The sequence below is a fragment of the Limulus polyphemus genome, unplaced genomic scaffold, assembly GCF_000517525.1.
Source record: "Limulus polyphemus unplaced genomic scaffold, Limulus_polyphemus-2.1.2 Scaffold477, whole genome shotgun sequence".
In the NCBI taxonomy this organism is placed as follows: Eukaryota; Metazoa; Arthropoda; class Merostomata; order Xiphosura; family Limulidae; genus Limulus; species Limulus polyphemus.
The window spans coordinates 504364-514129 of NW_013666087.1; positions in this window are offsets into that span (position 1 = coordinate 504364).

Below are 9766 nucleotides of genomic sequence, written 5' to 3' on the forward strand. Positions count from 1 at the left end.
TTATTCATTTAATTACATTATTATTTATCATTGCATAAAGAAAACATCAACACTGTTCCAAGATTTCACTTTCATAACTTGTATCACTTTGATTAAGCCTAAACTTGTTCTTCATCTTAATTTTAAAAACAACACTAGCAGTCTATTTATTTTAAAAGCAGGAAAAAATACCCCCCACCCCACCCCCACCTTTCCATTTCTCATGAGGAGTCTTAAAGTTATAACTTGCCCAGTGTGATGGATGCGCGCAAACACTTTTGCTTCCGCCATTACAGAATTTGTTTCCGGGAAATCTTTGAAACATTTTGAGAACCCCTAGAAGGTTCGTGAACCACAGTTTGGAAAACACTGAAATAGAGGCAAGAATCCGCAAAATCATGATAGTAAATTCGATTTAAAAACATCTGACCCTAAACTGAAAGGGTCAAACGCAACCGGGAATGCTCAGAAATACTTTTCTCCTCACCCCACTCGTGATGAGATTTAATTTGAAATAGGTCTGTGGAAAAAAAACAAACAAACAAACAAAAACAACTGATATATGGTTTGAAGAGCCTATCGCGAAAACACAATAAAAACATCGTATTGTTAGAATAGCCCGTCGAGATGTTTGGGTCAAGCAAGCAAAGAGCGAAATGAACAGATGACGCCTTGTGCCCATTTTTTATATGAAACTAAAAGTAACAGCTAAAGGAGAGTACGTAGATCAGAATTGTCTCCAAGCCATCCAGGAAACACATTTTCAAAATGTCTGAAAAAATGTTCACTCCCTTGGATAACGGACCTTTTAGTGGAAGGCATTAATTTACTTTGTTCGCAACTGTTAACACTAAATGGGATTTGTATAAATCTTCTAATAAATAATCAACGTACATTTGTAGTCATTATTGGTAGAACATAGAAAGTGCCTTCTATTGTAATGTATAAAGGAAGAAAAGCTCAAATACTTTAAAGTAGGAGTCTTTAGCTGTCCGCTACAAGAAACGTAGAAGTGTACTCTAGTATAGAACACGGTGCCACTCTAGTCTGAAAGTGTACTCTAATATAGAACACGGTGCCATTCTAGTCTGAAAGTGTACTCTAATATAGAACACGGTGCCACCCTAGTCTGAAAGTGTACTCTAATATAAAACACGGTGCCACCCTAGTTTGAAAGTGTACTCTAATATACAACACGGTGCCACCCTAGTCTGAAAGTGTACTCTAATATAGAACACGGTGCTACTCTATTCTGAAAGTATACTCTAATATAAAACACGGTGCCACCATAGTCTGAAAGTGTACTCTAATATAGAACACGGTGCCGCCCTAGTCTGAAAGTGTACTCTAATATAGAACACGGTGCCACTTTAGTCTGAAAGTGTACTCTAATATAGAACACGGTGCCACTTTAGCCTGAAAGTGTACTCTAATATAGAACACGGTGCCACCCTAGTCTTAAAGTGTACTCTAATATAGAACACGGTGCCACCCTAGTCTGAAAGTGTACTCTAATATACAACACGGTGCCACCCTAGTCTGAAAGTGTACTCTAATATACAACACGGTGCCACCTTAGTCTGAAAGTGTATTCTAATATAGAACATGGTGCCACCTTAGACTAAAATTGCTCAAACCTAATTCTAGTTTAAGATTTAAATTAGAAGAAGGTGGAGTTAAGAGTACGTTTCAAAAAGTTTTTATTTTATCTTTATAAACAATCACAGAAATAAAAACAAAATTGACAATTTAGTTCTAAACGTTGGACAAGAAGTCACGGAGTGACTATACACTACCTACCAATAAATAAAGGCTGTTCAACCATTTTAAACACATGTTTTATGTGACTTATTGAATAAAGTTTTTATACCAAGCAAGAGTGTAATTGGTAAACAAGAGAAACTGTAAAGTATGTTATGTTCTATGACAAATGCCTTCAATTTATACATAATTGTAAAGCATAGAATATTCTATGTCTAATAACCTCAATTTATATATCTGTAACAGTATAATAAAAGTAATGTAACAGTATAAAAAAGCAATCCACGCTTCTTTTTTCAACTTTCCCTATTGTCCTTTTGAGCTGTTTATCCGAAGTCAATTTCATAATCTAAGGCCCAACAAAAATCCCTTCTATAAGTTTCGCTTCTGAGAGAGCTGGGAATTGCCCACATAGATACTTGAAATAGTCACCATCTTTGTTTAAGGCCTTTACAAACTGCTTCATCAAGCCAAGTTTTATGTGAAGTGGAAGTAATAGGACTTTCTTTGTGTCAACCAAACTTTCACGTTCAATGTTTTTTGATCCTAATATCAGGCTGACTCTGCGTGGCCATTGCTTCTTTATCCAGTGCTGGTTTCGTGCTCTGCTGTCCCATTCATACAAAAATAATGAAACTTTGTATAACCACTTTGTTGACCCAACAACATACAAATGACTTTTATGTCTCCATAAAGTAACCAATCATGTTCTTTGTATTTGACCTTATTGAGAAGAAGTTCGAGATCTTCAAGTGAACCGAATGAGCAATAGGAACAGATGCATATATGCTACCATTGTGAAGGAGAACACCTTTTAGACTTCTTTTGGAGTAATCAATGTACAATCGCCACTCTCTTGGTTCATAGACTGCAGCTCCTAGCATTGGTATTGATTCAGCAATATTGTTGCAATAAACAAGTGAACTTTCTTGTGAAAAGTATGGAATAAACTCTTTCTCACAAATTCTGTACCAGTAAAATAATGTCCCTGGAGAAGGTAAGTTCTTAGCCCGAGGTCTGGAGCCCCAAATCTCGGAAAAATTCTTTGAAAGGCCCAAAGCTTTCACCAAATTATTAAGTTCATCCTGTGTGAAAATTTGTGGTTCACCAGACGTTTCAGGTTGAAAACAATTCCTATCATCATTTTTATTGACATCAGATTCAGAATCAGATGAAACTGTATCAATAGTCTCTGGTGGAATAGGTACAGGTACATCAGGTCCATGAGCAACGGATCTTTTACCAGACTGAAGGTTCCAATAAGAAATGTTCTATTTATTTCGAGAGTTGTAGCCTTGCACGTTACATGAGCAAAAAATAGCTGTCATCTCCGTGGTTTCTAGGCTCACGCCAGATTATTGGAATTTCAAAAGACAGAGACTTTTTCTCACCTTTAGTCCATTGTCTCAACTCTTCGATACAAATGGTGCAAACTTTGTGCGGAGTCTATGATTTATTTTGGTCCCTAAGTTTTATCACAAAATACGAGTAATACGCTTTTTTTGACGAATTATGTAATGTTTTGCTGAAGTCAAGTAACCTAAAATAGTGTTAGAAAAGGGTAAGCAAAAAATTTCAAGCTTAGACAACGGTAAAGGTCAAATAACTATTCTCAAAAATAGTTTTAGATTACAAACTCTCATATGTTTTAAAATGACTTTGAATACGTCCAAAGTTTGCTTAAGATGGACAGTGAAATCCAAAGAAAAGTGTGACAGTACAAGATGGTAATAATAAACACAACAATCGTTGTTAACTTTATATAACTCGATGCACTCAAGTGTTATGTTAATTCCCACGTAAGTTTTGTAGCGACATCTAGTTATTTGTTTGGAATTTTTTTTCAAATATCTGTTCTAAAATATATATTACTAGCAGAACCCGTTAGTGTCACATTAGTGTAGAACGGCTTATTATTTCTATCAAATATCTGTTCTAAAATATAAATTACTGGCACTATCTATTAGTTTCACATCAGTGTACTGAAGCTTGTAATTTCTTTTAAATATATATGTTGTATAATATCTATCTGTCGCAAAATCTGTTACAGTCAGAGTGTACAAAATATTGTTATTTGACGAAATCTCATGAAATGCTGAAATTATGGTACTTACAGCATTCATAACGAACATTGACAGCTATCTGAAATATCCGTACGAACTGAATGTCAGTTACACAACAGTTATAACTGAAAGACTCAGATGTTATGAAACAGCACTTTAAGTATCAACTAACGTTGCAATTAATAAAACTTTCTTTACTGTACCGTTCGATTATATAAGAACACTAAATGTTGGGGTTGTTTAGGCTGTAAAATGTGAAGATTTTAAACCTCAAGACGAAAACTTTTAAATGTTTTAAATGATGTATAAAATATCTGAAAATAAAAGTTAAGAGGTAAAGAAAACATATGGAAGATTTATAGGCATAAGAAAGTCTTACTTCTAGTAAAGTATAAGCATAAATAAAGTATCCCGTTGTTTTAGAGTTGAATACTTCGGTTTCCACAGCGAAAAGTTGAGTATCTACTATCACTATACTACCTAACCTTACTTACTTATTACAGACTGAATCACAGTAAACACCACATTAACATGGACAATGATGATGAAGAAGTAAACATTATTATGCCACAAATGATGAAATTTGTAATATCCTAAAAACATCTTGTGTGTTTAGATGAAATAGCCAAAGAATATACAAAGGACAATATTGCATACTTTAAGAGTGCGTTTAAATATTGAACAGTTTTAATATCAAGTGAAACAAATATGAGTAACTTAACTTAGTATTGAGTCATTTTTCTTTACAATACGGCCATTTATGGGGTAATTTATAATAAAAATAATATATTTCTATTCTCCCAGACAGATATAGTGTTTAAGCCTACCCAGTTCTGGCCAGATTTAGACGTAGGGCTTTCTTTGCGGTGTGGTGATATTAACTTTAGTATGAAACATAGGTGTTCCGATTGGTTAACATGTCCCATACAATGACAAGCTGAGAGCTGCACCTTCGAACCATACTCTCATTAGTCTAGAGAGGCAGATGCTATCTTTCGATATAAAATAATATAATTTTGTGTAGATAACAAAATGTCTGTCATACCTAAACTTACATAAAACTCAATAACATTCTCCAACAGGTTACTAGACATATACATAGTGTTTTTGAATCTTGTTTGACTAGGTGGCTATTCACTCGATATCACCTTGTGTCTAAGCTTGCAAACTTTGTCACTAGATGGCAGCATCGATTTCTACTCACTAAGAAAACGAGATTGTTTTTTAACGCAAAGCTACTTAATGGGTTATATGCGCTCTGTCCACCGCGGGGAATCGAACCGTAGATTTTAATGTTGTAAGCCAGCAAATCTACTACTGGCCCACTTGGGAACTAAAATGATTTTTATTTTGTTTAAGCATAAAATCCCACAATGGGCTATATGTACTCTGTCCACCGTCGATATCGAAATTTTTTGTTTGTTTGATATTAAGCACAAAGCGACACAATGGGCTATCTGTGGTGTGACCACCACGGGTATCGAAACGCAATTTTTAGTGTTATAAGCCATCAGACTAACCGCTGATCCACTGAGGGGAGGGGAGGGGACAAAATGACCAAAGAAACTAATACTATTGAAACAATAGTCGCACTAAACAAAAAACAATAAAGGAATATTTAAGCTTTTGAAAAAGCAAACAAAAACGAAATAATAAAAACTTACGCTAATGCTGAATTTTAGACAATTATATAGAAAATCTGTGTTTTAAAATAAATAAATCAGACAATGTAATATTTCATTTGGAAGACCCTTACTAATTTCAGATATCTTAACTTTCATTTCTGCCCCCCCCCCTCATTGCAGGGTCAGCTGTAAGTTTACGCTATAATCCGGGGTTTGATTTACCCCGGTAAACAGAAAGCAGATAGCCCGTTGCGTAGCTTTAAGTTGAAATGAACAAAGATTCGTTACTGTATGCTCAAGCTCACAATCGAAGAAGTAAATTATTAAATATACCTTGCAAAATATTGTCTGTGTTAAATTACTTATCTGATGTGGTCTGCGTTTTAGGTGTGTGAAATTACAATATTCAGTTTTCCACACCTTTTCTAAGTCATTTCTGAAAGAGCTTAACAGATGAATGAACTTTATATTAATGTATCTGGGGACGAAGTAACATTTTGAAACGTCTCTAATTTTTTTAATATTACAGTGTTTCTAATATTTACTAAAAATAAAATCACAGCAAATGTTTCAGAAATCAGAATGTCCCATCAATGGCTTTAAAGCTATGAACATGATTTTTAAGGACAGGAGGAAAGGTGTTTCGGTGTTATAGAGAAGGTAAAGTGTTGTTAGCCCAAAGCTATACAATAGGGTATATGTGCTTTGTCCACCAAGTGGAATCGAACCCCCGATTTTAGCATGGTAAGTCTGTAAAATTACCGCTGAACCACCAAGGTAAGGGGGTAAAATGACCAAGTGTTAATCCACCACGGGAATTTAACCCCGGATTTTAGCGCTGTAACTCCTTAAACTTACCGCTGATCCACTAGAGTAAGGGGTAAAATGAGTAAGTGTGAAAAGTGTATCTGCCCCTGTCTGTGAAGTGTTTTTTTTAATGCAGATCTAAATGGAAACAGCATCTAAGTCCCCTTTCGTAGTTATGATAACCTCTGACGTGTAATCAATCTCTCGTACAACTTATGTTTCTTTACACACACACACACGCGCGGAGTTATTTCAAATTCTATCATCAGCGTTATAACCTCAAAAAGTTATTTCGTAACATTATAACTACAAACAACAACAAAAACAAAAACAGAACCACAATATCAGGTTTTAAGCGAGAAGTTTTGGATGCAACACATTTAAACAGTAACAATATAACAGGCCCAGCTGAAAGCTTGTAACGCTAAGAACCGGTTTTCGATACCTGTGGTGGGCACAGCACAGCTAGCCCATTGTGTGGCTTTGTGTTTAACAACAAACAAACAAAAACAATACCCAAAATGTACGTTAAAACGTGTGGTATATATGTGTTTAATAATATTAAGAGAAAACGTTATAAAGAAAGGCTAAAATATAAATGTATTTCAATAAAAACACTGGAAGTCTGACGATTATTAGATTCATGACAACAGATACGAATTGATGTTATTATTTACTGTTGGTTATCAGCCTAAATAAAAAAGCATTCTTTAATAAAGTGTTCGAAACCTGTGATTTCAGAGTCGAGAATTTTAAAGTTTTCAAGAGGGGTGGTTATTATTCTCAATAAAAGTGACCAGATACAAGAGTCAGGTGGGTTAGTTAGCTTATATCCGTTTCTAGCTGAAGTTCAAATGTGTTCATTTGTCGCCTGCAGGTTTACCAATCTATACAGCTAACTAAAGTGTATTTATAAACGACCTACGAACGCATAGAGATGAGTAGAGTGTCTTTTTAATTCTAAATGTTCACCTAAATGGTAAACGTAGATTAATTTGCGGGTAATATGTCTTGATTATTTTTTAACTTCATGATTTCAGTTTAAAACTTCATTTGACCCTGAGAGGAGTGATGAAAACTTGTGGCTTCTTGGTAGGTTCAGTTTTATTTATTTAAAATGTTCATGTGAAAAGGTGTAAGAATTCAAGGGGATAACAAATACATTGTAATATGTAATGAATTTTGGAAATTTCAGAGTGAAAACAGAAGTAGTCAAAACAGACATTATACGCCCTATTTATAAGATTTAGAACAACGTTATGTTTTGAAGGAGTCTGATATGAAACTGTCAAAACGAGTGTATAAGCCAGTAAATGTTTTCGTACAGTAAACAGATATGTCAAAGAGATTGTTGATTTTGTTTACGTGGGCATCTAAAAAGTTAAGTTACTGTTTGCTTCCCTAACACATGTAAAGTTTATTTTATATAATTTTGTCGTGTTTATACATGTTGCGAGCTTAGGTTTTCTAAAAGCTTCTTGGCATAATCGATGTTGTGAAAAAATCAAAAATTATCATCAACGTATCTTCTATATAACAAGACAAAATCCCCAATAGCCGCGATTATAATTAGAGCTCAAATCGGTCAAGAGATGGAGCTATGAGTTAAGAGTTTGTACTTGAAAAAAAAAGAAGCTCAGAGCTATCCTATGAGCCACTATACCGCGGCTAATAATCGGTTTGTAATAGAGAGGGCATTCATCCAGCTACTGGGACTCATATTAGTAGAGAAAATATTCGCAAAAGTCGGACCTAAGGATGATCCCCTCATCTCCACATCTGTCTGATCATAAAGTGATCTCAACGTCCGTAATGAAAGATTTTTTTTACATTTGTTATTGCCTTGCTTTCAATATTTATTATAAAGCTTTGTTTTCCACTTAATGATTTCATTTAGTTTTGATATCACCTCAAATACAAAACCAAGACATGCAATAAGCAAATCTAGAATGGACTGTTGATCCAAAAGATAAATTCCTAGTTAATTAACAATTAATGATACACAATACACCAACTTCTTTGATTTTCAAAAATGCTTCTAATTTCTCAGCTGGCTTAATAATTAGGGTTGTGTCGAAAGAGCACACTTGTTTTCCCAAGACTTCAAAACACTGGGGACAGCAGATATGGTAAACACGAAGTCTCTTCAGCCACACTACATTTATATTATGAAATAGGTTATTTTTTCTTATCAATAAAAAGAGAGGAATTCTTCGATCTAAGTGATCTATGGCTTATAATAGACTGAATCTCACTATTTTTACTCACTATAATACACATTAACATGAGGCTCAATCAATAATCGCCTGGATCTCACTATTCATCTTTACCCTCAATACAAAGTGACATGTGCCTTCTCCAATAACCGCCTGAATCTCACTATAATACACATTAACATGTGGCTCAATCAATAATCGCCTGGATCTCACTATTCATCTTTACCCTCAATACAAAGTGACATGTGCCTTCTCCAATAACCGCCTGAATCTCACTATAATACACATTAACATGTGGCTCAATCAATAATCGCCTGGATCTCACTATTCACCTTTACCCTCAATACAAAGTGACATGTGGCTTATCCAATAACCGCCTGAATCTCACTATTCTTCTTCACATTGATACACAGTATGTTCATTGAGCTATAAAACAATTAAGTTGTGATGTTAATATTTCTTTCAAATACGTGCACCAAAGTGGTTACTCATTGAATGACAGACATAAGAAAATAAGTTCTGAAATGAAACTTGAAAGAGAGATATATATCTTTTTAAGTGATGATCTGGTATTGGTATAAATATTTTTTACATTCTGAAATGCTTGTTGGGAGCAGTTTCATTAAACCCGCAACGTTATAGTAGGCTATAACAACTGACCCATACTTTTTATAATCAAATGTTATTGGGAAGTAAGTAATTGTGATCCTAATAAAGCAGACAGAGATATTTCGGTATTTGTTTAACTGACCTTAGCTTTTATTTAATAGCAATCCCGATTATATAGAAATATATCCATACAGCTATCACGTGGGTAATTTGACTCTGATATGATGACAAATACAACATGCCATTTTTCTGCTCACTGTCGTCCTGATGAAGAACTGTTGCCCGAAAAGCATAATATAGATAACTCATTCTGTAGCTTTGATAAACACACGCAATTCTTTTATTACCAATGCAACGCGCATGCATGCAACTTATAACTTAATAAACCTAAAGAGATTAAGATATTCGGGGAAATTCTCTTATCCGTATTTACATTGTAATTGGAATACATTGGAATCACTTTTAATGACTGAAATTGAACAACAGAACGATTTCGTTAATGAGTCATACGGTTTTGGGGATTGCAGCTTCATCCAATGCAATGCCCCTTAGCGAGGGGTCTTAAGCAGCTGTCTTGCTGTTTATGGCTCTTCTAGCTCTTTAATTAATTCATTTTCCACCAAAATCTATTCCTAATTCCTTTAAATAATTCAGTAATCAGCGACATCTATCTTCCACTTTAAATAATTCAGTAACAGTGACACCC